The following is a 24,232-nucleotide window of genomic DNA, read 5'->3' as shown; positions in this document are numbered from 1 at the left end:
CACTCGCATTCTGGGAAATGGAGTCCCCCAACCACAAACCCCACCCCCCACCCCCCACCCCCCACTTGGTCCCTGGGTTTAGAGCCCTGGTGGTGGGAAAAAAAAGGCAGAAGAAATCTAGCGCGTTGCTGATATAAAAAACTACACACAATTTTTCAGTGCCCTCAAGACTGTCTATGGGCCATTAAAACCCACCACCACTCCCTTGCTATCCTCTGACGGTGACACTCTCATAAAAGATAAAAAAGGCATCAGCAACAGGTGGAAAGAACACTTCAGTCAGCTTCTCAAAACACTTCAGTCAGCTTCTCAACCGACCCTCTTCAGTCGACCAAAGGGCCCTTGGTCAGATCCCCCAAAACTGCTCCATTGAACAACTTGATTTCCCTCCTTCAATAGAGGAAGTCCAAAAAGCCATTAAACAAATGAGTGCAGGCAAAGCATCCGGTAAAGACGGGATCCCAACCGAGGTGTACAAGGCCTTAAATGGAAAGGCGCTCCAGGCATTCCACATAGTTCTGACCAGCATATGGGAAGAGGAAGACATGCCCCCAGAACTCAGAGATGCCTCCATCGTAGCCCTATACAAGAACAAAGGCTCACGAGCAGCCTGTGACAACTACAGAGGCATCTCACTACTCTCCACTGCTGGAAAGATCCTCGCCCGTGTTATACTCAACAGACTCCTGTCATCTGTTTCAGAACAAAACCTGCCTGAATCACAATGTGGCTTCCGACCAGATCGCAGCACCATCGACATGGTTTTCACGGTGAGGCAAATGCAGGAAAAATGCCTTGAGCAGAACCTGAGTCTCTACATTGTCTTGATAGACCTGACGAAGGCGTTCGACACAGTGAACAAGGACTCATTGTGGCTGATCCTCAGCAAGCTCAGTTGCCCAGCAAAATTCGTCAAACTGATCCAGCTCTTTCATGTTGATATGACAGGGGAAGTCCTATCTGGTGGAGAGACTTCCGATCGCTTCAACATCTCCAATGGCGTGAAACAAGGCTGTGTCCTCGCTCCGGTACTATTCAACCTATACTTCACCCAAGTATTACGACATGCTGTGATGGATCTAGACCTCGGTGTCTACATCAAATACCAACTGGATGGCTCACTATTTGACCTTTGCCGGCTGACTGCAAAAACAAAGACAACAGAGAGACTCATCCTGGAAGCTCTCTTTGCAGATGACTGTGCTCTCATGGCCCACCAAGAAAATCATCTCCAAACAATTGTGGACAGGTTCTCCACCGTAACAAAACTCTTTGGCTTGACCATCAGCCTCAGCAAGACAGAGGTGCTGTTCCAACCTGCACCAGGAAGGCCAACGAACCAGCCGTGCATTACCATCGACTACACACAGCTTTCTAACGTCAACACTTTCAAGTACCTGGGCAGCACCATCGCCAACAACGAGTCCCTAGACCACGAGATTAATGCTAAGATCCAAAAGGCCAGCCAGGCACTTGGGTGGCTGCGCTGCAAATTCCTCTAACACAGCGGTGTAAGCACTGCAACAAAGCTCAAAGTATATAACGCAGTGGTCCTCAGCTCGCTCCTGTACGGTTGTGAGACATGGACACTGTACCAGAAGCACATGAAACAGCTGGAGCAATTCCAACAACGCTCTCTCCGATCAATCATGAGGATCCGATGGCAGGACCGAATCACCAATCAGGAAGTCCTCGACAGAGCCAACTCTACCAGCATTGAAGTCATGATCCTCAAAACCCAGCTATGATGGTCTGGACACGTCATCCACATGGACCCACAGCAAATACCAAGATAGGTATTCTATGGTGAACTGTCAGCTGGACTCGGGAAACAAGGCCGACCAAAGAAAAGATTCAAGGATCAGCTAAAGTCCAAATTGAAGTGGGCTGGCATGACACCAAAGCAACTAGAACTCGCTGCCTCTGTCAGAAGTAGCTGGCGAACCCATATTCACCATGCCGCCGCCACCTTTGAAGATGAGCTACGTGGAAGTCTTGCTGATGCGAGTGAACGCAGACACCAGGCCACACCCGCACCTCCCGTAACTACTGGTGTCCCAGGCCCCATGTGCCACAAACTGTGCACCTCAGCCTTTGGACTCCAAAGCCACATGAGGGTACACCGTAGATGAAACTGCACAAAGACAATAGTCATTCTCGGCCACCCAGAGACTACCACTATATGGGGGAAGGGCTAATCACAAATTGTCCCTGACTGATCCCTCAATGTATCTCTGCTCCCCGCGGCCCGGGATGTGGTGCTGGGATGGCCCTGACCCCCCCCCCCCCGCCCCTCTCATCGCCCATGCGCACACCCTCCTGCCCACACTGCAGGCTCCCTAACCAGGAAAGGGTCCACTCGGGTCAGCCCTGTTCCCAGGAGTTCAGATCAGAAAGTCTAAACTGCCAGAGCAGGGAGCCAGGACAGCGCCTGCGCATTATTGACTCTCTCCCCACCACCTCTTACCCAGCAAGGATCCAAGAAGCACAGTTGTGAGCCTTCCAGGAGGTGAGACCCCCGCCCCCCCCCAACTCCCGCACAGTACATTCCCAGCATGCCTTGGGGCTGCCATGGTGGGGAAGGAACTTGGATAGCGGTATTCTGGGAAATGGAGTTCTCCTGCCTTGGTCCCTGGGTTAAGCCTCCTGGTGGGGGAGGGGGTTATACAGAAATGCTCCCCTACCTGGGCGACTGTAGCCTTCTCCCCTCCCCCCATTTCCCCTCCAGCCCTGCCCTGCTGCTTCTTCTTTACACTGCACGCTGCTTCAGTCTAAAGCCTGGCACACAGCAGGTGCCTAATAAGTGTCTATTGATTGACTGATCATTGAATAGATCCATCCTCCCCCAGGACCTGAGGAGGGGGTGCTAGGATCTCCCTTCTGACAGAGAAGGAAACTGAGGCACAGGGCAGCAGCTGACCCTCCAGGCCCAGGCCCCCTTCCCACAGTTTCCCCTCCTCCAGGGATCTCTCTGAGCATCCTGCTGCTCCTTCAGCTTTGGGGGGACCCCCAAGGACTTCCCAAAGGAGGGGCCAACCCTCTCCCCAGAGGAAGAATCAGGTGACTCCAGGGCTGCCCTCCTGGGCCTGGAACCCCCAAGATCTGGGTTCAAACCTGGCCTCAGACACGGCCCATCTGGGGGAGGAGCCTGGCCAAGGCCCTTCCCAGCCTTTGCCTCAGTTTCCCCCATGTAAGATCCAGAGAATAAGAGCCTAAGCAGGAGCTGGGGGGAAGCTGGTCCAGAGAGGCTCTGGGGGAAACAGAGCTGCTTCCTCCAGGTCTCCTGGGCCTCTGGGCCAGCTGAGGAGGTTCTGCTTCAGCACTGCCTCCAGCCCAGAGATCCAAAGACCCTCCAGAGGACTGGGGGAGGCCCAGGAACCCCCTTCTGCCCTCGAGAGGGACACAGAAGGCAACAGCAGCCGCTGAGCTCAGGCTTGGAGCCCTGATGGACAGAGGACAGTCTTGGGGTGTCTGTGTGTCTGTCTGCAGAGATGTGAGCTGAGACAGGCAGGAAGCCAAGAGGCCAGGGAGGAGGGAGGACATTCCGGTGTGAGGCAGCCATTGGAAAGGGGCAGAGGAGGGGGAGGGGAGGAAGGTGGGAGAAGGCTGAGAGGCAGCTGGGGCTGGCTGTGTGCTCTCTACTCTGGGCCACTAGCCTTCTCTGTGGGCTGCCATTTAGTCCTGTTGGATCAACTGTCAGGTCCTTATGGGGATGGCCAGACTGAGGCAGCCCAAGCCAGGGCAGTGTAAAGATTAAATTTAAATCTCCTCTGATTGTAAAAATGAAATGAACTCCTCTGCCCATTTTAAATCTCCAAAGGTGTAAACACCCCATTCACACTTGAGTGGGGAGGTCTGCGACCCATGTGTGCAATAGTGGGTGACAAATCAGAATCAAACTGAGGGCCCCTGGGCAGTCCTAAAGCAAAGCTTCACCAATAATTGGTAGACGTAAAAATTGGAGGAAGGTACAGGAAGTGACTCAAAAGAAAGTGTCTTTCAAAGGGAGTTACAACTTCCTGTGGAGGAGAATCATCTGAGATCTTCAGAGACAACTTCTGACTTCTTCTGGAGTTCTGAGTTTACGTTGGAGGCTGAAGAAGAATCTGTTGACTGGATCCAAGACCTTGTTCCTGGTGAGACTGTCCTTGAATCATTCCCTTTGGACTGATTCACTCACGTGGTGAGTGAAAAGGCTGACTCCTTTCCTGGATTTTCTGAAGAGACCAGCCTCAGGAGAGACCTACCTCTTGAGAGGACATCCCTAAGTCCTCTGATTTGCTGAGGCCTCTCTGGCTTAGGACTAACTCTCCCTGCCCGGGTTGAGCCAGGGGCCATGAGTAATTACTTAATGCTTAGGCTAGATATCTTACCCTATCCTTTCTCTGATTTCCTACTTCACTCTTTCTATATTTTGTAAATAAATTGTAAATACATCTCTTTGGAATAAATTAAATTCCTGGTGAGCCCATTCTTTAATAATCCAGTCCAACCTTTTTAGTAAAACCCTTTTTTCCCTCTTACAGTGGTTTTTATATCCACTCAAGAGGGTGACCCCCATCCTGACTAGAAGATGGACATGCAGGACCTTCCATTCTGGAGATATTGTATGTGTGTGTGTGTGTGTGTATGTGACTGTGTCTGTTTGTCTTTGTGTATATCTATGTGTGTGTGTATCTGTATGTCAATGTGACTATGAATGTGTGTGACTGAGTGTGTGCCTTGTCTGTTTGTCTTTGTGTATATCTATGTGTGTGTGTCGATGTGAGTATGAGTATGTGACTGAGTGTGTGTGTGACTGTTTCTGTGTATATCTATATGTGTATGTGACTATGTGTTAATGTGAGTATGAGTGTGTGTGACTGTGTCTGTTTGTCTGTGGGTATTGTGAATCTTAAAAACTACTCAGACTGTACCTTAGAAGATTTGATTTAGCTATTCCCTTATTGTAACAATGGAGATACTTGAATCAGGCATGTATTGGGAACTTTTAAAATTACTCCATCCTACTCGGACAGTGCCTTAGGGAAAAAAAGTTGTAAACTCCTGATTGCACAATGAAAGTCCCTAACTCATACCTTAGAGTTAAAGCTAGAACCTTAAGCTAGGTCTATTTTTAGATCTAATACAAAAAATTGCTAAGTACCTGTAAAGGTTAAATTAATCACAAAAAGGTCAAGTAACTTACAAAAGGTGAGGTTAACAAAGAGGTGTGAAAAACTCAGAAGATATAATCTAACCAGAGAAGATGTGAACTAAAGAGTGGTGAACACTAAGAATGTGCAGTCCTGGGAAAAAAAAGTGTCTACTGTGATTGGTAGACGTAAAAATTTAGGGGAGATGACATAAGAGAAAATTTTCTTTAAAAGGAAGGGTAAAAAGTCAGTTCAGGGTAATTGGAGTTCAGGAGATTCAGTGGAGGACTGGAGCTTGCTTGGAGACAGTCTTGTGGTGAGTAATAAGACTGACTAGCTCTCCCTTAGGCTCAGGGAGGCCACTTTGGCCTAGGCCTTTAACTACTGCTTGGCTCAGCCTGTGCCAGAGCAGTTTAAATTAATTCTCTCTCTCTCTCTCTCTCTCTCTCTCTCTCTCTCTCTCTCTCTCTCTCTCTCTCTCTCTCTCTCTCTCTCTCTCCCCTTCTCTTAATTCCTTCTCACTTTATTAATTAAAATCTCCATAAATCCCAGATAACTTGGGTATTTTCATATTTGGGAATTTCCCATGGTGACTACTTATTTAGAATTTAAGTCAAAACACTAAATTTATCCTTACAGTATATCTACGACAGTGTGTGTGTCAGTGTGTGTGTGACAGAATCTGTGTGTGAGTGTATGTAACTATTTTCTTTGTGTATATCTACATCTGTGAGTGTTTGTATGAATCTGTCTGTGTGTCCATTGGAGTGTGTGTCTGTGTAACTGAGTGTGTGAGTGTGAGTGTGTGTGTAGGTGAGTCTGTGCAGATCACTTACAAGGACTGTTAAGAAGGCAAACACAGGGAAGTGCCCTGGTGGCTCTGTCCAGGCATACATGAACCTGGGTTCTATTTTAGGCTCTTCCCAAAGCAAGCCCCTGAGCTTTGGGGTCACTTTTAGCAGGCTCAGCTCTCTGCCCTTGGGTCAGTCCTTAACCTGGTCTAATGGGGAGCCAGCCCTGAGGCTACACTGCAGAAGCCGGGGTTACCCATAATTTAGCCTCTCCTCCCACTCCCATCCTGCCTCAGGCCATCAGTGCTCTGGATCTGGGCTGTTTGCTCCACAAGTCTTCTTAGGATGCTGTAGATTGTGGCTTGGGATGATCGCCCCACTGGTCAGGCCACCTTGGTCCCTCCCCCCTTCTTTGTGTCCCCGCAATAAAAATGAGGACGGCCCAACCGAGGAGGCTCTTTTCCCACCAAGCTCTTCCCCACCTGAGCTCAACCAAGCCTGCAATTCTCTCCTGTCCATGTCTTTCTGGATGACATTCCTCCCTCTCAGCCCCATCAGAGGAGCAGCACGCTGGAGCCCAGGCCGTCAATTCCTTCAGCTCTGAGTCTTTCTTCCTTCATGGCTTCCGCTCTTTGCCCTCACCAGCCCTTCCTTCTCCCTCAGGCTTCAGCCTCCCTTCAGAGTGTTCAGCCAGGAATATATTTGGGGGGGCTGCTGGTCCCTTTTGATGCCCCCCTTCCCCCTCCCCAGGAGAATGCAATGGATCCAGGTTGGAGAAACAGCCTCAGAGTTGTCCGCTGGCCAGGGAGGTGAGCCGCTGCTGAAGTCTGGATTTGGGATCCAAAATGGCCTTCTCCCACGTGTTAGATCTGGATGTGATGGGATCAAGTATTCAGTCCAGGAACAAAGACCTTCGAGGCTGAGCTCCAGGCGGTACCTAATGTTCTCTCCAAGTGCGATCCTGCCTTCCCTGAACCGAGGTGGCACTGAATAGGGCAAGCTGTGGAAGGAAGGGAGAAAAGAGGACATGGAGGGCCCCCAGCCATTTGGACCATGAGGAATCTAGTCAGAATGGCATCACCAGCAAGGCCCAGCCCAAGTTCCATGGTTGAAAGGACTCCCTTAGATTCTCCCCACTCTTATCCAGCTGCCCTTCACTCGTCCTCTTACACAGCTAGCTTGGGAGCCATTGGAGCTCCACCAGCACCTCCCCGACCTCCCAGGTCCCTCAAAGGCTGAAGGCATTGAGAAGGCTTCCTGGGCAATGGTTAGATTGAGAAGAAACCTTTCATGATGGGGCACATTGTAACTAAGAAGTGTCACACCACAGAGTGCTTTGAGGAGGACTTTCCTCAGCAAGACCATAAAAACACACCCCAACAGAAAACCAGAGACTATGAGAGGCTGATGGCAGCTCGATGGAAAGGGGAAAAACATGTCTACTGGGCCTGCCACAAGGCTGGACATTCTCAGCAATCAATCCCATCCCCAATGGAAGCTGAGGCCCTCCTGAATTTTTCAGTGTCCCAAAGAAGGGCATTGGAGACCACAACCACGGCCAATCACCTATCACATGTAAATTGATGGGGGTGGGGCTTACCCGGAGCCCCTCTCAAATCCAGGGCATCCAGGAAGGGGCTACTGATACTGAAAAGTTAAAACCCACAGAAGTGTCGCTCTCCTTCCAAGGGTCAGCTCAGGAGGCTTTTATTTCTCCCCAAATTGAATGCCATTTTAGCATGCCAGAAGGGGAACCGGAGACCACCATTACATTCTTTCAAACAGTCCCAGAGCATCTGGCTCACCCATGATGTAAAAGGCCAAACCTCAACGTTTCCCTGAAATCCTGAAGAAACACATGAGGGAGCTGCCCACCATACCCAGAGCCTCTCCCTTCTTTGCCATGGGCTGTGATTCTTTTTCCCAACTGATCTTTGCTGAATGCCAGTGTTCATGGGAAGGCAAATGTCAACTCCAACAGCTCCAATGTCTATTGGACACAGCAAAGAAAAAGACAAAATGGATTCTGCTCCTTTAGGTGAAGAGTACAAATTGGGGTATTTGTGGTATGCCGTCGCCGCAGGCTCTTTGGACAAGAGATGTTTTATCTGCGATGAAGTTTAGTCCAACTGCCAGCACCACAGGGCCAAAAGACTCTCGTTAGTGCTTTGAATTAGATCTAACACCACTTTTGCTGATCCAACCACATGGCTCACTTTGAAACCTATTTGGATCTTAAAGGGAAAATTACTCCAGCAGATGGAACAATTCATCCTGCTGCCCTCTGAACTCTGCTAAAAGAGGAGCTAAAACCTTGAGCTCCATATCCCAACCTGTGGGAAAAACCTTGCCTCCATTTCCCTTACCCAGAAGAAGAGAAGATTCCAGAATGTTTGAGAGCGGAGAGAGAGATTGTTGAGAGAGAGAATGTTTCCTCAACTAGAGGAAGAACAGCAACGACTGCTGAAAGGGTCTGATCCCTTCAACTTCAAAGGGTCACCCAAAGATCCTTTCCATCCCTTGACCTTCCCAAGAAGGATACTTGGCATCTGTTTATTTAGGGTAGAGGCAATGATTACAGAAGAAGGAAAAAGATAAGCTGAAGCTCGGCTCAGCTGCAAAAGCAGCAAAGACAACCTGTAGGGTCCCCTATTCCCACAAACCCATCCCCTTTTATTAGTAGAATTATTAAACAAACTTTATAAACTAGAAACTCACATTGAGGGAAGAACAAAGAAAGAGAGGGTTGTGAACCAGGCTGAACAACTAAAGCCAACAGAGACAGTCTGCCTGCCAGACAAGGGACTTCTGGGGTTTCAAATACCAGTCAAGACTTCAAGAAGTAAACTCCATTATTCCCCAGAAGTCTACCCATTGAGGCACTGACCCTGTCATCCTTAACTTAACTTTACCCAGGGTACCTCTCTTGTGGGTTGAGTGTGAGGGAATCACAAAGATCATCTCTCAGTCTCAGGGGGTACATATCCATGTACCTCACCAGCCCTTGATATTCCCTCTGTCCCTTCACCTCCTCCATTCCCTGTGACAGACCCTTCCTTTATTCCCTGAACCTCTATCCTTACAAAGGGGCTTTGGGATCCCAGAGGGCCGGAGAGCAGTTATCCCCTCAGGGACCTCAGAGTGGGAGCTCTCCCTCCAGCAGGTCTTCTGCCTTTCCTGCATCCCCTCTCCTCCTCTACTCACATGCACAAACAGAATCTAGACCACTGATTGACTGCCTGAAGGGGGAGGCCTCTGGGATCAATCATCCTGGGAATGACAGAATCCCACATTGGACTCACTGAAGCAGAGACACAATTCTGTCTGGGATTCAGCCCACTGGAAAGGGGGGGGGCCTTTAGGCTGTGACAGACATGGGGGTTATTGGGCTCAGACTTCCCCAGAGCATCTATGGCAGTTCCCCTCCATCCTAGATCCAGCAATCAGTCAGAGGTCCAGATTGTGCGAGAGTGATAAAGTTGGGGAGAGGGGCTGCAGGGAGGGCAGAGGACCACTGGGAGGGGAGTTCTGACTTGTTTTTTCCCATCTGGGATCCCAAAGCCTCTTCTGTCACCTGGGACCCTATAGGAGGATGAGGGGAGGGAAGAGAAAAAAAGAGTTGGGGACCATCTTTGTTTCCCAATTTGACCTAGCCTGTGCTCTCCCTACCAATCTAGGCTGGAGTTGGCCCTGAGGGCCTGGCCAGGGACTTTGTCCCTGCTGAGGGACCTTGGCCTGTCTCAATCCCTTCAGCCAGCCCCCTGTTCAGTAAAAGGATAGAGAGAACTATCCCCCTGGGGGATCCTTGTCCCTCCCCAGCTCAGCCTGCAGAGGACCAAGGCCTGGACCAGAGGAATGATCCCTGGGAGCCACAGCCCCACAGCCCCACAGCCCCACAGCCCAGGTAAGGCAGGGTGTGCCTAGAGCTAAGCCCCAGCAGCCCATGGTTTCCAGAAACCCAGAGGACTGGGTAGGAAACTGCCAGTGTGTGGTTCCCCAGTGAAGTTTCTGTCCAGAAATAGGACTCTTGGATTCATTGCTCACATGTAAAGAGCGCATCTTCTGTTGAGACTGATTGACTGTATCCTATCACATGCATTGAAGATAATCTGTTGACAAGTGGATGCTGTTTTTCAAGAATACATTGAATTCCTGATTTTTTTCCTTCTTTTTCTCTTATTTTTTATTATTGCTTTTCTTTTGATTAGAATATTTGATTTTTTTCCCTTTTCCTCATTTATTGTACTAAAGGTACATATAATTACATATTTTTCTCTCTCTGCAGTAATATAAGTTATATATATATATGTATATATATACTTGCTATAATATTAATACATACTCTAAAGCTTTAAACTGTGGGAACCTGTCATTTATTGATAAAGTGTTATGGGACTATGATTAATGTTTATGTCTGATTCTAGGAAATGGGATAAAAACAAGGAGCACAGACTTAACCTGAATAGTGCCAAAAGAGCACACAGGAAATACTAATGTGGACTCGAGGTTGCGACACTTGACATACGTTAAGTCGTAGGACTTCCTTGTATCTACACTCTTTATGAAGTACTCATACAAGTACCAAAATTTGACCATCATGCTGGCTCCCTATATCCGTGAGAATGACTAAAAATCAGACCAGGGAATGATGCTTCCCTATCAAAATAGAATTCTAGTTCCTTTCCTTCTTATAGTATGACAACTTCCTGTAGTCTTGGCTGCAAATGGGTAAGTGAAATATTACTGCATTCTGTCCTATAGACTTGTGGGATAGAAATTTACTTTAAATTGGACCTGTACAAGGGCCTATTATGAATTTATTCTTTCTTACTCAACATTTTATATACATAGATTTTGGTATTTTGATTCTGATTTTGAATTTTTTTTCTTCCCTTTCTCCCAAAAGTTTAACTTTCTTCCATATTTTTCCCTTTATATATTTTTGTTTTGTTTTTATTGTTTTTGAAATCTTTTAATAACTGACTCATACACCCCCATAACTCAACAATGCATCCTGAGATGGACTGGATGTTTTTTTAACACCCACTTCGGGGGGGGTTGTATTTTAATAAAAATCCAAGATTTTTAATTTTTTTTTTGTTCAAGAAAGATCCTCAAGGAAGAAGCTTGCTAACTCCTAAATCCAGAGAATGAACTGTTGCAGAAAGATGTCAGAAAACCTACATTACATCAAGACCAAGAATGAACCTTGGGGTGTGGTTGATTGAGCTGAAGGTTGATTGAATTTATTTTGAATGTACACTCTTCTGCCAAAGGGGACTGCCCCTTAATTGGCTTTTGTCAATGCGCCCAGCAAAACATTGATTTTTTTGCCTCTCTCTCTCTCTCTCTCTCTCTCTCTCTCTCTCTCTCTCTCTCTCTCTCTCTCTCTCTCTCTCTCTCTCTCTCTCTCTCTCTCTCCCTCTCTCTCTCTCTCTCTCATATTTTCCCCTTATCTCTAACTATTGTAATTTCATAGCTGATATGTTTACAAGACCCATCAGAGAGACTAGTCTTCCTCGGGCCTCAGGGGAATTGTGAATTTCAAAACTATTTAACCCTAATCAGATCATTCTTTAGAAGATCTGATTTAGCTATTTCTTGATCAATAACAATATAGATACTTAGAATAACAGAGTCAGGTCTTGGAAACTACATTTCTCCTCCCTTCTTAGTTTAACAAGATTAGGAAGTTCTGCATTAAACTCAAGATTTAATTATCTGAGAAAATGGCCTTCAACAGACATGTGCAAAAAGGACAGACCTCCGAGCTGTCCTAAGTCAAGCTTGAGCCACCATTGGCACATGTGAGACACAGGAAGTGAGGTAGAGAACAGCCTCTGGAGTTCTCATGACTTCCTGTGGAGAGGGCTAGAGTTCAGTTAGATCCTGGAGCTTGAGCTTGGAGGAGCCCCACAGACAGCTTTCCTTCAGACCAGTCACGTGAGTGATAAGGACTGAACCTTTTCTCTGCCTTGGCTTTCCAAGGCCTTAATGCCCGCATTGGCTCAGCCTGAGCCAGAGTGGTTCTGAGTTAAACTCCTTTCCTTCTCTCCCTCTTTCCTTCTCTTCCTCTAATATTGTTTTCCTCGTGTTGTAATTAAATCACAATAAAAATTTGGCAGCTGACTTGGGTATTTTATTATTTGGGATTTCCTGTGGTAACCATTTAAATTTAGATTTTTTTTCAGTCTCAACCATAATATTCACCCTTTAAACTTACTAGGCACCCCATACACCACCACTTGCTGTTCCCCATTGCTGCCTTCCCCTCTTTGGTTCCTAAGTTTTTCCTCATTAAGACTGACAGACAGGGACAGCCTTTTTCCTATTTAGTCTCTGTTCCTTATATACAATGTGTGCTCTGTGCATACAGAGCACACATGTACATACACACACATGCATACTGTGGAAGAGAGGAAAATAGAGAAGAAAGAGATAACTGCCTGATCTATTAGTTATCAACACCAAATATAGTCCATTATTATATATTACAATTTGGCACCCAGACTGACTGAACTTTCAATCCCTAAAACAACAGCAAAAATGTTCAAAAAAGTGCTCTGTGGGGTAGTTGTGCTGGCAGCCATTACGGGCTATTGGATCTATAACATATTATACAGCAAAATGACCAATGTGATAGTAAATTCAGTGGAATATGTAGGCAATACCACTATGTTTATACTCCAGTTGTTATTCCAAAAAGAAACTATTCTCTGGCAAATTTTAACATAGATTTATATCATTTCCATGGCTGCTATACAGGCTCTGACCTATCTTAAGAACATCTACAGATTTGTGATCCCCAAACAAATAGCAAAGATAATGGTAGTGGATACAAACTTAGAAACCTTTGTAAAGAACATGTTTGAAGAATTTATGAAGGCAAAAGGACTAGACCAGAATAAGGATAAGGGAAATGGGCAGGCAGATAGTGCACCCAAAGAGAAAGACAGAAAGGCCAAAAAAGCAAAGTCTAATGCACAGGGAAATGACAGTGACAAAGACACTGAGTCAAATAGTGAACCTGAGAAAAATTTTCCACTCAAAGATATTACCAAGATATCAAGTACAGCTGGTGTGTTACATTCAAAGGTTCACAGACAATTTACTTCTGTGAATTTCAAAACTACTCCACCTTATTCAGACCATTCTTTAGAAGATTGGATTTTGCTATTTCCTGATCAATAACAATAGAGATACTTAGAATAACAGAGTCAGGTCTTGGAAACTACATTCTCCACCCTACTCAGTGTAACAAGATTAGGAAGGGCTGCAGCAAACTCAAGATTTAATTATGTGAGAATATGGCCTTCACCAGACATGTGCAAAAAAAGGACAGACCTCTGGGTGGTCCTAGGTCAAGCTAGAGCCACCATTGGCACATGTGAGATGCAGGAAGTGAGGTAGAGAACAGCTTTTGGAATTCTCGGGACTTCCTGTGAAGAGGGCTAGATTCAGTTCGAGGCTGGTGCTTGAGGTTGGAGGATCCCGCAGACTGCCTTCCTTCAGATTGGTCACGTGAGTGATAAGGACTGATCCCTTTCCCTGCCTTAGCTATCCAAGGCCTTAACGCCCGCTTTGGCTCAGCCTGAGCCAGAGTGGTTCTGAGTTAAACTTCTTTCCTTCTCTCCCTTTTTTCTTCTCTCTCTCTCTCTCTCTCTCTCTCTCTCTCTCTCTCTCTCTCTCTCTCTCTCTCTCTCTCTCTCTCTTTCTCTTTCTCTCTCTCTCTCTCTCCTTCTAATATTTTCTTCCTCCTGTTGTAATTAAAACACCATAAAAATTTGACAGCTGACTTGAGTATTTCATTTAGGAATTACATAAGTGAATTTCTTGGTGACCTTAAATTAATATATAATCAGTCTTTTAAAGTGATTTCAATATCACACTACCCAGGAGTTAGATTCACCAAAGAAATGGGTTCCAAAATTTGACGACCAGCCTTATAAAACTCAGAAAGAACTTAAATGCGCTTTCCGAATTTTTGAACCAGATTTCCAAGATATGGAATTTCTTTTGGCAGAACTGTTTAGTCCCCATGAGCATCAACAATTCATTGAAAAGACTAGGTCAGAAAACAACCTGACAAGTTGACCCACAGAGGAGCAAAGGGAACACCTTGATTTTTCTAATCCCACAGCATGACCTACTTGAGAAAATGTAGGGAAGACTTGCTCCAAGCCATTAAGATGTGTTGTTCAAAGCCTAATGCATGGGCAAGATTTGACACAAAATAAAGGGGAACATTCAGCTTCCTTTATTTATCACCTCTCTGAAATGGCTGGATCTATAATGGGTTTAGAGGCAAACACAGAAGAGTCTACATAGCATGTATGGAGACAGTTTTTGAAAGGTTGTACACCACACTTAAAAATCTTTTTTAGACATCATTTTCTAAAATATGACACAGTGAGTTTAAATGAATTATGTGATATGGCAGCTTATATTCATGACAATCATACAGAGCAAAGTAAGCAGATGCAAGATTTAAAGGAAAAATTAGAGGAAACACAAAGAAAATTTAAGAGATAAGGAGAATGAGGAAATAAAAAAGCTGAATACTGTTAGGACATACACAAAACCTACTTATAAGCCAAGAACAGTGCAGAGAGAGACTGGACAATGTTTTTTCTGCCATAAGACAGGACACCTGATTTCTTTTAAAAAAATGAAGTAAATAACAACAAAAGTACAAAAGCAAAATACAATAAGCAAAATTCCACTTAATGTCAGCATTGTATGCTGAAATCCACATAACAGGCAACAGATTTACAGGAAATGAGAAATGCTATAAAATCAGGAGCTAAACCAAAATATTCAGACATGGTTAAGAGAGAATTATGAAGCCAGGCTCATAATGTATGTAGTTTGGTATATGGAGATGGAAGAAATAGTGGAAAAGAGACTGATGTTAAACTTAAGAGAAAAAAGATGATAAACAGTGAAAAGTTAGTGCAAGAAATTGAATCTGTGAGTGATGACAAATGCAAAAGATTACATGACAGGCAGAGACAAGTAGTAGAGCTTGATGCAGAAGTTAAAGACATAATTTCTCAAATAGCAACAGAGATAAGAGACTTAGAGAAAAACTGTATAGTAACCACACAGGAAAAAAAAGTACAAATGAAATCAAAACATTCTTGGAGAACTTTTTTCAGTACAGATTGGGCACAGGGATTGAATTTTGTACAAGAAAAAGTCAGTGAGAGATACAGAGAAACAAAATTTTAATTCCCTACAGCAAAATGATTTGGAAACATTCACAGATTCGTATATCAAAATCCCACAAAACTCAGTTAATCCTTCAAATAGCTATATGGCTCAGATCTCCTTAGGAAAAAAAACATCTAATCTGAATCCTGAAGCTGAAACTTTCCATCCTGCAATGACTGATTTAGACAATAGAAAATTTACTGAGAATGAAGCTGACATTACATTTGAAAACAATAATCCTATTCAAAGTAATGGAGGTGAAATGACAGTTACATTTGAAAAGAGGAATGGAATGACAGACTTAATAACTGACAGAACAACCAAGGATTCAAATGGCAGACTTGAAGCCAACATTCTAAGTGACAGAGGGGAATCTGGCCAAATAAACTTATATAAGATAAAAAATAGCTATAATTTAATTTCATTATCCAATGTAGTAAAGGATATAGTGCAATCAACCTCTAATGAAGACTTCATAGGAAATGGTTTAAATCAAGAACATTTAACTTATTCAAACCTACAGCTGGCAGAGGGGAGCAAAGAAATGAACAGTGACTCAGCAGCAATATACACCTTAACTACACAGGCAGAAACATATGTATGGAGTACTGTGGGAAAGAATGAAGGCACACATCCTACTGATGAAGGAGAAAATGCAGATATACTAAACTTATTTCCAGAAGATAACATCATAGAGGGAGAAGGTTCTATCTCTACACAGTCAAAAGAAAAGGAAGATGAACAAAACCTTCAGGCTGATGATAGAATAGAACCTATAGATTTTAGTAACAGCATTGCATATCTGCAAGAAGAAATTAACCCCATACCATCAAATATAACACCTCAAAACAAAAATCTAAAGCTTAGCAATGAGAAACAACCAGAAACTGATTTGGGAAATATAAAAGCTGGTGACATAGTGATAGATCAAAACACAAAGCCAAATATCTGACACAAGTTTACATGGCACTGAAAAAAATCCAAGGAATAACATAAGGATTACAGAATTCAGTGACTCAGAATCTGAAACAGAGTCAGAAGGAATACCAAATAGTGTAATAATAATGGACCAAGATGCTTTAGAACAAAAGCCTTACCAATTTTATAAGCTTTGTGAGGAGGTACACGAAGAAGGGGACTTGTGGGACACAAGTGAGAAAATTGAATACCTGAAACCAGAACAATCAAAATCTTATCAATGTTGTAATAATTAAAATAGTGGAAGACATAAATTGTAGTAGATACAAGAGTGGATGGTTTAAATTGTGACCGCAGAAAATATGGTTTCAAGACAGTGTCTTGTTTTAAATCAAATATAAGGTGGTTGCCAGAGAAAATTTCCCAATTATTAAATATACCCAAGACAGCTGGGTTTTATAGAGATTTTAATTCATACAAATGAGGAATTAAAGAAAGAGAGAAAGAGAGAAAAAAAGGAAATAATGAGGAAAGGATAGACCAGCCCTGGCCAGCCCTGGCCAACCCAGGCCTAAGCCCTAAGAAAAAGATCAGTTAGTCCTTTATCCACTCACCACAAGATTTGTCCAAGCAAGGAATCTAGTGACACCAGGCCAGCTTCATCTCAGCTGACTCCACCAGCTCAATCCTGAATCTGAAACTGAATCTGAATGTCCTTCAGCTCCCTTTCTGAGCTCCTTTTAAAGGGAAATTTATCCTATGTCACCTCCCCTAAATTCTTACATCTATCAATCACAGTAGACGTTTTCCAAAGGACAGAATATTCTTAATTCACACCTAAGAAGTCTAAACTTTTGAGTAATTCACGCCTGAGTAAGTTCTCACCTCTTTGCCTTTTACAAGTTTACAAGTTGCCTGACCTTTATAGGTACTTAGCACCCTTTTGTATTAGTTCTAAAAATAGGCACAGCTTAAGAACTTTTTGCCTTATTATAAGTATGGGTTTAAGTACTTTTCATTGTTCAGCAAAGAGTTGACAACTTTATCTTCCCCTAAAGTATGCTTAAGTAGGGGTGGAGTAGAGGTCTTCACAGTCCTGATCTAAGTAGAAGCCACACATTCCTGATCTAAGTTTTGTTTAAAGTGGGGAATGGACTTAATCCAACCTTATGAAGTAGGGTCTGAGAATTTTTAAGGTTCACAATGTGATGATGATGAGATGATCTCTGGGCACAGAACAAGTTGTATACCATTGGAGGAACTTTATGCAAGATTAGGGGTAGATAATGAAGATGATCTTATAGAGAAGTTGAATTACATGGCTTATTCAGATCATGATTTTGAATGGGAAGGTGGATATCAAGGAACATATTAAAGAACTGGAGTAGGAGAGATAGATACAATTTCACTTCTATTCTCTAACTTCAAAAACATGACAAATACTATTCATGCAGTAAGAGTGAAACCAAGATTTGTTGAAGTTCCATGGGGTAACATATTAGACAAGCCCTTATGAGAATGAAGACTAGTCTTAGGTAGAAAAAGAGAAATATTCCAGCAAAAGAACAATTAAGTAATTCAATCACAACAAGAAAAACTCCTAAGCTTTTAGCAGAAAAATCCAACTTCATAACTATGACAAATACAAACACCCTGGTAATGCGAGAAGGGAAACACCTAGAATGCTATTGAAGAATAGATTCTCATTGGATGAATTTGTTATCAGAGACTTTAACATCAAGTTATAGATGAGAACCGAAACAGGTGATCAAAATCTCTCAACCTTCAACCTAAACAGTCTCTACCGGGGAAGGAAGAGAGGGAGGGTATACCATGAAGATATTACCTCATAGTTTCTGATATCTCACAAGAAACAACAATGTGATCATGTCATCAATAAAGATACATGCAAATAACATCTGATACAAAAGAAGCCCTAGTCATAAGCAGCAGCACGAGTAGTCCTAGCAAGAATCAACAATCTATAACAGTCCCTGCGAATGAAGGCCTATGAATGGAAAACAAAGGAAAGCACCCAAGACTATGAATCAACAGAAATTACAGTCAAAAGAGCATTGCACATGTTAAAATGAAACTATGAAAGGAAAGCACTGAAAAGCAAACAAAACAGCTCCAGAAAGAAATACAGCCAGTAAAACAGAGAAAAAGATATAGGCATTTAAAATGAGCTTCAAAGAAAAGTCTCTACATATTCTATACAAAGTCTCTGCCAACCATAGTAATACCTAAGAAAGTAACAAAGTTATTTCAAAATGAAAACATGACTCCGTAACCAAACATTATATCCAAATAATATCTCCAAGACATAACGAAAGACAGCAAACAATAAGTAACCTTTGTGGAAAATTCAAACGTCAAGATAAGAAAACTTTCAATTCATATTCCTAACAAAATTCTAAGAACTTATACTATACTGCATACTCCCCTCATGAAGATGAACCTATGTAAAGCTTCTTTCCACACATGAAGAATAACGAGTGAATTCCGACAAGCACTCATGAGGAATTCATAGCTCACTTCCATGCACAATGAACATGTCAATCTTACATGCATGCACATGTAAAAACCTTATATGCATGCATGTTCCCAATTGTTCCGGTATGTTCCTGAATTAAAGAAGCCCAACAGCAGACAGAGTGGCATGCTGACCAGATGAAGAGAGACCAAGGCACAGAGTTTCTACAATCAACATCAAAAGGCATGGAAGGACTTTGAAAGTTTGGACTTGTGATCATGAGGTTATGTAGGAAGGCAACATACATGTTAACTTCCCATGAATACATACACATGCTACACAGAAATACAATGTGGAAGAAACCTCACGGAGTGGGTCAGTATACAACATCTGCATAGTGGCAAAACAAAAATTCACACTGATATTAATTTCTGTGGAAAATTCAAACAGACAAACATATTTCTTCTCTGCATAGTTTGCACAGAAATCGAGAACAATGTACTATATTTGTACATAGGAAAATCTGTATAGCTATAAACTATGTGCATATGGGAATGCTAATGTACTAACACACTAACTGCATTCGAATAATTTGTTAATGTTCTAATAACTAACTATAGGGACAGTTAGAAAATGTGTTCAAAGTCTTAGGGAAGTAGAGACAGACATAGAACTACGTAAGTGAGATTACACTTTGGTTTCAGGTTAGTAATTGGTAGTTCTAGAAATCGTACTTAGTCGAATTATAGACATTAGGAGAGAAGACAGCTGCATGTTCAAAAGACTGCTGGAATTGTGTAAAATGGTTACATGATTTGTTATTATGTTTAAAAAATCCATGTTCACGTACAACCCCTCGTACCTAAACCATTTTTCCTATTGTAGCATTCCAGACCTATTCGCATCTAAGAAATAGGATTGGCGAATGGATACATAGTTGGAGCTGAATCTTGACTTGGCCACATGCCTTTGTTCAGGGCAAACTCATTAACATTTGGCGCTGAGCCAAACTCATTTGCAAAATGGGTTAGAATTGCCTAGAAGTTGTCGTCATTACCATTGCATCCAATGGGAATCAACTATGCCTTGTTCCGCATTCATTGAACACCTCCCAATCCACACCCGAATAAATGTGGGGAAGCAGCCCTGATCCCTCTCTTGGGTTTCTGTTCTCCGGCTTGATCACTTCCTATCTCAGAATTCTTACTTCCACAAGGTCTCTTATGTCTCAGATTTTCCTTTCATGGTTTTTCTAAGGAAAATAGTATCAGGGGCCATCGCCGCTCCCATTTCAATTCACTTCTCTGTGTCTCTTGATTTATCACCCATTTTCTCCGACTCCTTTCTCCTTCTCGAGCCCAAACCCACTAAGGACATACATTATGTAGCAGCCACTGGTTGGACTGCTATACCTATACCCAAACTTAGCATAGAATTAGATAGACAGAATAGCTAAGACAAGACGAGGATTTGTTGTTTGGGGAGGGTAAAGGGCTAAGCATTAGATGGTTAGAAAGCTAACAAAATATGTATCTAAAAGGTAAATATCATTGAAAAATGCTGGTTGCATTTTTACAAGATGAAAAGGGACGGTTTGTGGAAGAGAGAAGTTGAGAATGATTTTGCAACAGCTCAGTGAAGACCTGTCCGTCAAACGAGAGGATTCTGCCTTGGAATGTTACCCAGAAAGGCAGTTTGGAGCCAGACCAACTGTGGCCGGGGCCTTCTCCTGGTTGCCTTGCACCAGGGAAGGAAGGAGCTGATTTCTCTCTTGGACTTTGGAAATCAAGCTGAGGTGGCCTGGTGACTTGGAAGGCAGAAGAAAGGAGGACAATAGTCCAGAGAGCTCTCTGACTTGCTCTGTTTATGATAGTGACTGAACTGCCAGGCCTGCCAATCATCCCTCCCAATTTGACCTCTCTCCCAATATCCTCCAAATCTAAGGCTCTCTGTAATGTTAGGGAAATCCCCAACCCTCTTACCTCCATTCTCTAGCTTTTCCTGTCTTACCCAAATAAACCCCTTGCTTAAGATACAGAAGAGAAAAAGCATTTTCATTTGAAACATCATTAACTCACCCCGAGTGATTTAGAAAGAGGAAGAAAAGGGGAGGGAACCTGAAGAGGCTGAAGAAGAGGGAGGCTGGGAGAGAGGGAGGAAAAGGGAGGAAGAGAGGGTAGGCAAAAGAGGATAACTGCCTGATCTTTAGCTATCAGCTAACAACCAAACATAGTCCCTTATTATTAGCTATTACAATACAAAGATTCTCCCATTTCTCTTTCTTTTGGCCAAGTTCTGTATTCTGACAACTGGACAGCCAGGAACCCCTTCCCACTGGAGTCCTGTCTGGGCAGGCCTGGAGCAAAGACCTGAAGGCTTCCCAGCTCTTGTCCTTCTCAAGGCTCTCCTCAGAGCAGACATTGCCCTCCCCAGGGCTCTCTGACTGCCTCCCCTTTGCCATGTCTCAGCTCAAGTCGAGCAGCACTGAGGAAGGGAAGGGGCTCTGTGGGGACCTGCTGGAGCAGCCCAGGAAGGAGGAACCAGGCCCTGCCCCCCCAGGAACTCCCAGTCTAGTGGGGGGACAAATATCTGCAGCCATGTCTACACTAGCTCTGAAATATAGACAGGAGGGACTCTCAGAGGGAAGTTGTCAGGACCAGGAAAAGCAGTTTTTGAGGTGGAATTTTCATTGATCCTTGAAGAAGCCCAGGGGAGGAGGAAGGACATTCTGGTATCAGAGACAGTCATTGGAAAGGCCCAGAGCCAGGGGATGGAGGTTCATGATCAGGGCTCAGCCAGGAGGCCAGTGTTCCTGGGTGAGGGAGAAGAAAGAGAGGAAGAGCTGAGAACTCTGAAGGGGGTCTGGGCAGGTTGTCTCCTGTCTTTTCTGAAGAGATTCTCCCATTTAATCCTGCTCCCGGGATTGTCAGGTTCTTGCCAGGGACAGCCAGAACCAGGCAGCACAGGATGGATGCAGTCAGGCAGGTCTGCTGCCCTTTGGGCAGGCACAGAAAGGGTGAGCCCCCCCCCCCATCTTCAGGTCCAGATGTCACAGAGATGCCACATGTTTCTCCTCCTGAGCTATGGTGCCCACAGAATGTCAAAGCAATTTGGGGGAAGAGGGTGTCGGGCTCTTAAACAAGACCAGCTTCAAGTGTTCAAGAGACCTTCAAGCTTTTGGCAGAGCTATTTGGACCAGACCAAAGAAAACTAGAGCTCCTTTCTGTTAGTTCCCTGGCAGTGGTTAAGAGCGCTGTACTCCCCTTGTTGGAGTGGATATAGGAAAGGGGGTGAATCTGGGGAACACTCAGAAGTCCTGGGAGCTTTCTTTTCTACCAGGGGAAGGGAAGGAGACATTCAGGACTTCTCAAAGAGGCCTCGGGCTCAAAGGCAAAGAAGTCTAAGAGCAGATTCAGAGGAATGACTGATGTTCTCCTCAAATCCCCTTTTGACCATCCTCCCAAGAGCCCTGTGAGGCAGCTGCTCTGATTCTCGTTATTTCCCAGCTCAGGAACCTGAGACAGAGGACTTACCAAGTTCATCTAGTTAGTGAGTGTGTGAGCTGGAACTGCACTCAGGTCTTCATGATCTACCATTTCAAAGTTGTTCCCAAGATGCATTAGGGGGCCCAGCTTCCCACAACTCCTTCAGCATTGACTGCTGCCACCACTCCTATACTTTTTATTACATTTTTGCATCAAAGTATTCAAGTACCTGATTAACTTTTGGAGAAGTCCCAGGTGGTTCAAAGAAATATGTACGCTCCTTTGCTATCCCATTTAGAGGATGCTTTCAGTCTTGTAAGTCTATTTTCTACTGACATTTGCTCATCTGTCCTGCTTTCCCCTCACTCTATATTTCTTCCACCTCCCTTTTCCTTTAGATGTGGGAGAAACACACCCCAGTTTGTAGCACAGTCTCACCCCAAGAATGGGAGACTCAAAGTCTGTTCAATCTAGAAGTGAGAAAAAGAATTTTATTTGAATTAGAAATGGTGTGTGTGTGTGTGTGATAATAGGATAATAACTGATAGAATAGTCTGGGAGCTAATCAGGGAGCCTTAGAGCTGATGGAGAAGGCCAGAGGCTAGAGGAGTAGCCTCTTTGGAGCTGACAGTATGGCAGAGCAGCTCTGATAGTGACAGCTTCCATACCCTGTGGATCAGGGTGGGCATATTTGTTGGAATCTGGTAGTGTGGCATCTCCCTTTCCAAACTCAAATGGAGGTATATTTGGGGGTTTGTTGCCATAGGGAGTAAGGAGGAAGCACAAGATTGGGGGATACTTCTGGATGCCAGAGTCCCCAGGGTGCAGGTTCCATGGTTCTCCATTATCCAACTCGTCATCATTACTCAAGGCAGGAGAGGTCTTGCTGCCTGTCTAGGGTGGGAACATGGTTGTGAGGGGATGCGGTACATTGGAGGACTCTCAGGCCCACCAGGGACCACCCAATTGGTTGTCCTGAGAGGTAAAATGCAGATGGACTCAGGAGGGCTGGAGGGAATCAAGCAGCCAATGGCAATTTTATTGAGGGAGGGTACCTACTTTATAGGCAAAGTGATGCAGGGTAAGAGATTAGGAAAGCCTTTTACAGGAACAATGGCTGGCAAAGATTTACAAGGTGGACACAATGGATGTTGGCTACCTGAGTGGCTCTAAGCAGTGATTTCTATAGGATAATAAATCCCAGGTGGTTCAACAGGTCAGCACATCCACGTATGACCCAGCTTTGCATGGAATGCCATGTTCTTCTCACACGACTCCTGTGTTATTATTTTCTTGTCAGGACAGCTAATGTTTGGGGAGGGGGAAAAGTTTGCTTTTGCCATGCTGAGGAGCAGGCTGTGTGCCTGGCTCTAGTTGGCCGATGGCCCTGATTTTATTTGGGCCCACTTTCACCGCTGGGGGCTACATCTGCTCCTTTTTTATTTAAATTAAACAAATGAAGGCAAGGTAAGGGACTGTAAAATTTGTATGGATTGTGTAAGAGTAGAAAGCTAGATTCCAATTCTAATTGCTAGGAAAAGGAGTTTTGAACTTTTATTTTTTCTAGGGCCTTTTTTCGGTGTTTCTCAGAATAGGCTGTGTGATGTCCTAGGTGTTTTGTCAGGCAGACATTCCTCCACGGCTTTATATAGCATAGGAGCGAAGGTGACATCCACTCAGGGATCTTTTGCTTTGAGTCAGGAGCTCTAATCCTAGGGTTACTGAGAATGTGCCATTCTGATGAAATGAAGCTCTCACCACCAACAGGGCTTCCCTCAGGTCCAATCTCCAGTCAGAAGAGCATGAAAGGCCAGAGCCTTGGTGTCACCTTTATAAACAGTTTGCTCCACTCACTAGCTCTCCCACATCACATTTCAGGAACCAATCATAGTTCTTTAATTTGCCTGACATGGCTGTAAAAATGGAGACTTGAATCCAGGACTCCAGTCCCCAGAAGTCCTTGTTCACTTCTCAGAATGCTCTGTAATCGCACTGAATTCTCACCTGAGCAAGATCACAAATTATTATTTAAAGTTCTCTGCCTACTGAACGGCACTTTCTTGTTTCTGCTGACAAGCAGAGGGGTTTTTCATGATGTAGGTGAGGTTGTGAATGGGCTCTCTGGGCCTAGACACATGCTTTCTTAATAAACCTCTAAAAAAAAGAATACCTCTAGCAGAGAAACTAATTTCTACTTGCCTCAGTTTCCCCTAA

General features: G+C 44.1%; 1 protein-coding gene across 1 annotated transcript in view; it reads right to left on the bottom strand.

Annotated features, from left to right (window-relative positions):
* LOC103103694 (zinc finger protein 260-like) overlaps positions 1-24,232 on the bottom strand; it is a 197,825-nt gene that overhangs the window by 93,506 nt on the left and 80,087 nt on the right. The window lies entirely within an intron of this gene.

The sequence above is a fragment of the Monodelphis domestica genome, chromosome 4 (genome assembly GCF_027887165.1).
Source record: "Monodelphis domestica isolate mMonDom1 chromosome 4, mMonDom1.pri, whole genome shotgun sequence".
Taxonomy (NCBI): domain Eukaryota; kingdom Metazoa; phylum Chordata; class Mammalia; order Didelphimorphia; family Didelphidae; genus Monodelphis; species Monodelphis domestica.
The sequence above is the reverse complement of the archived record's forward strand: the minus strand, read 5'-3'. Positions and strand labels throughout refer to the sequence as shown.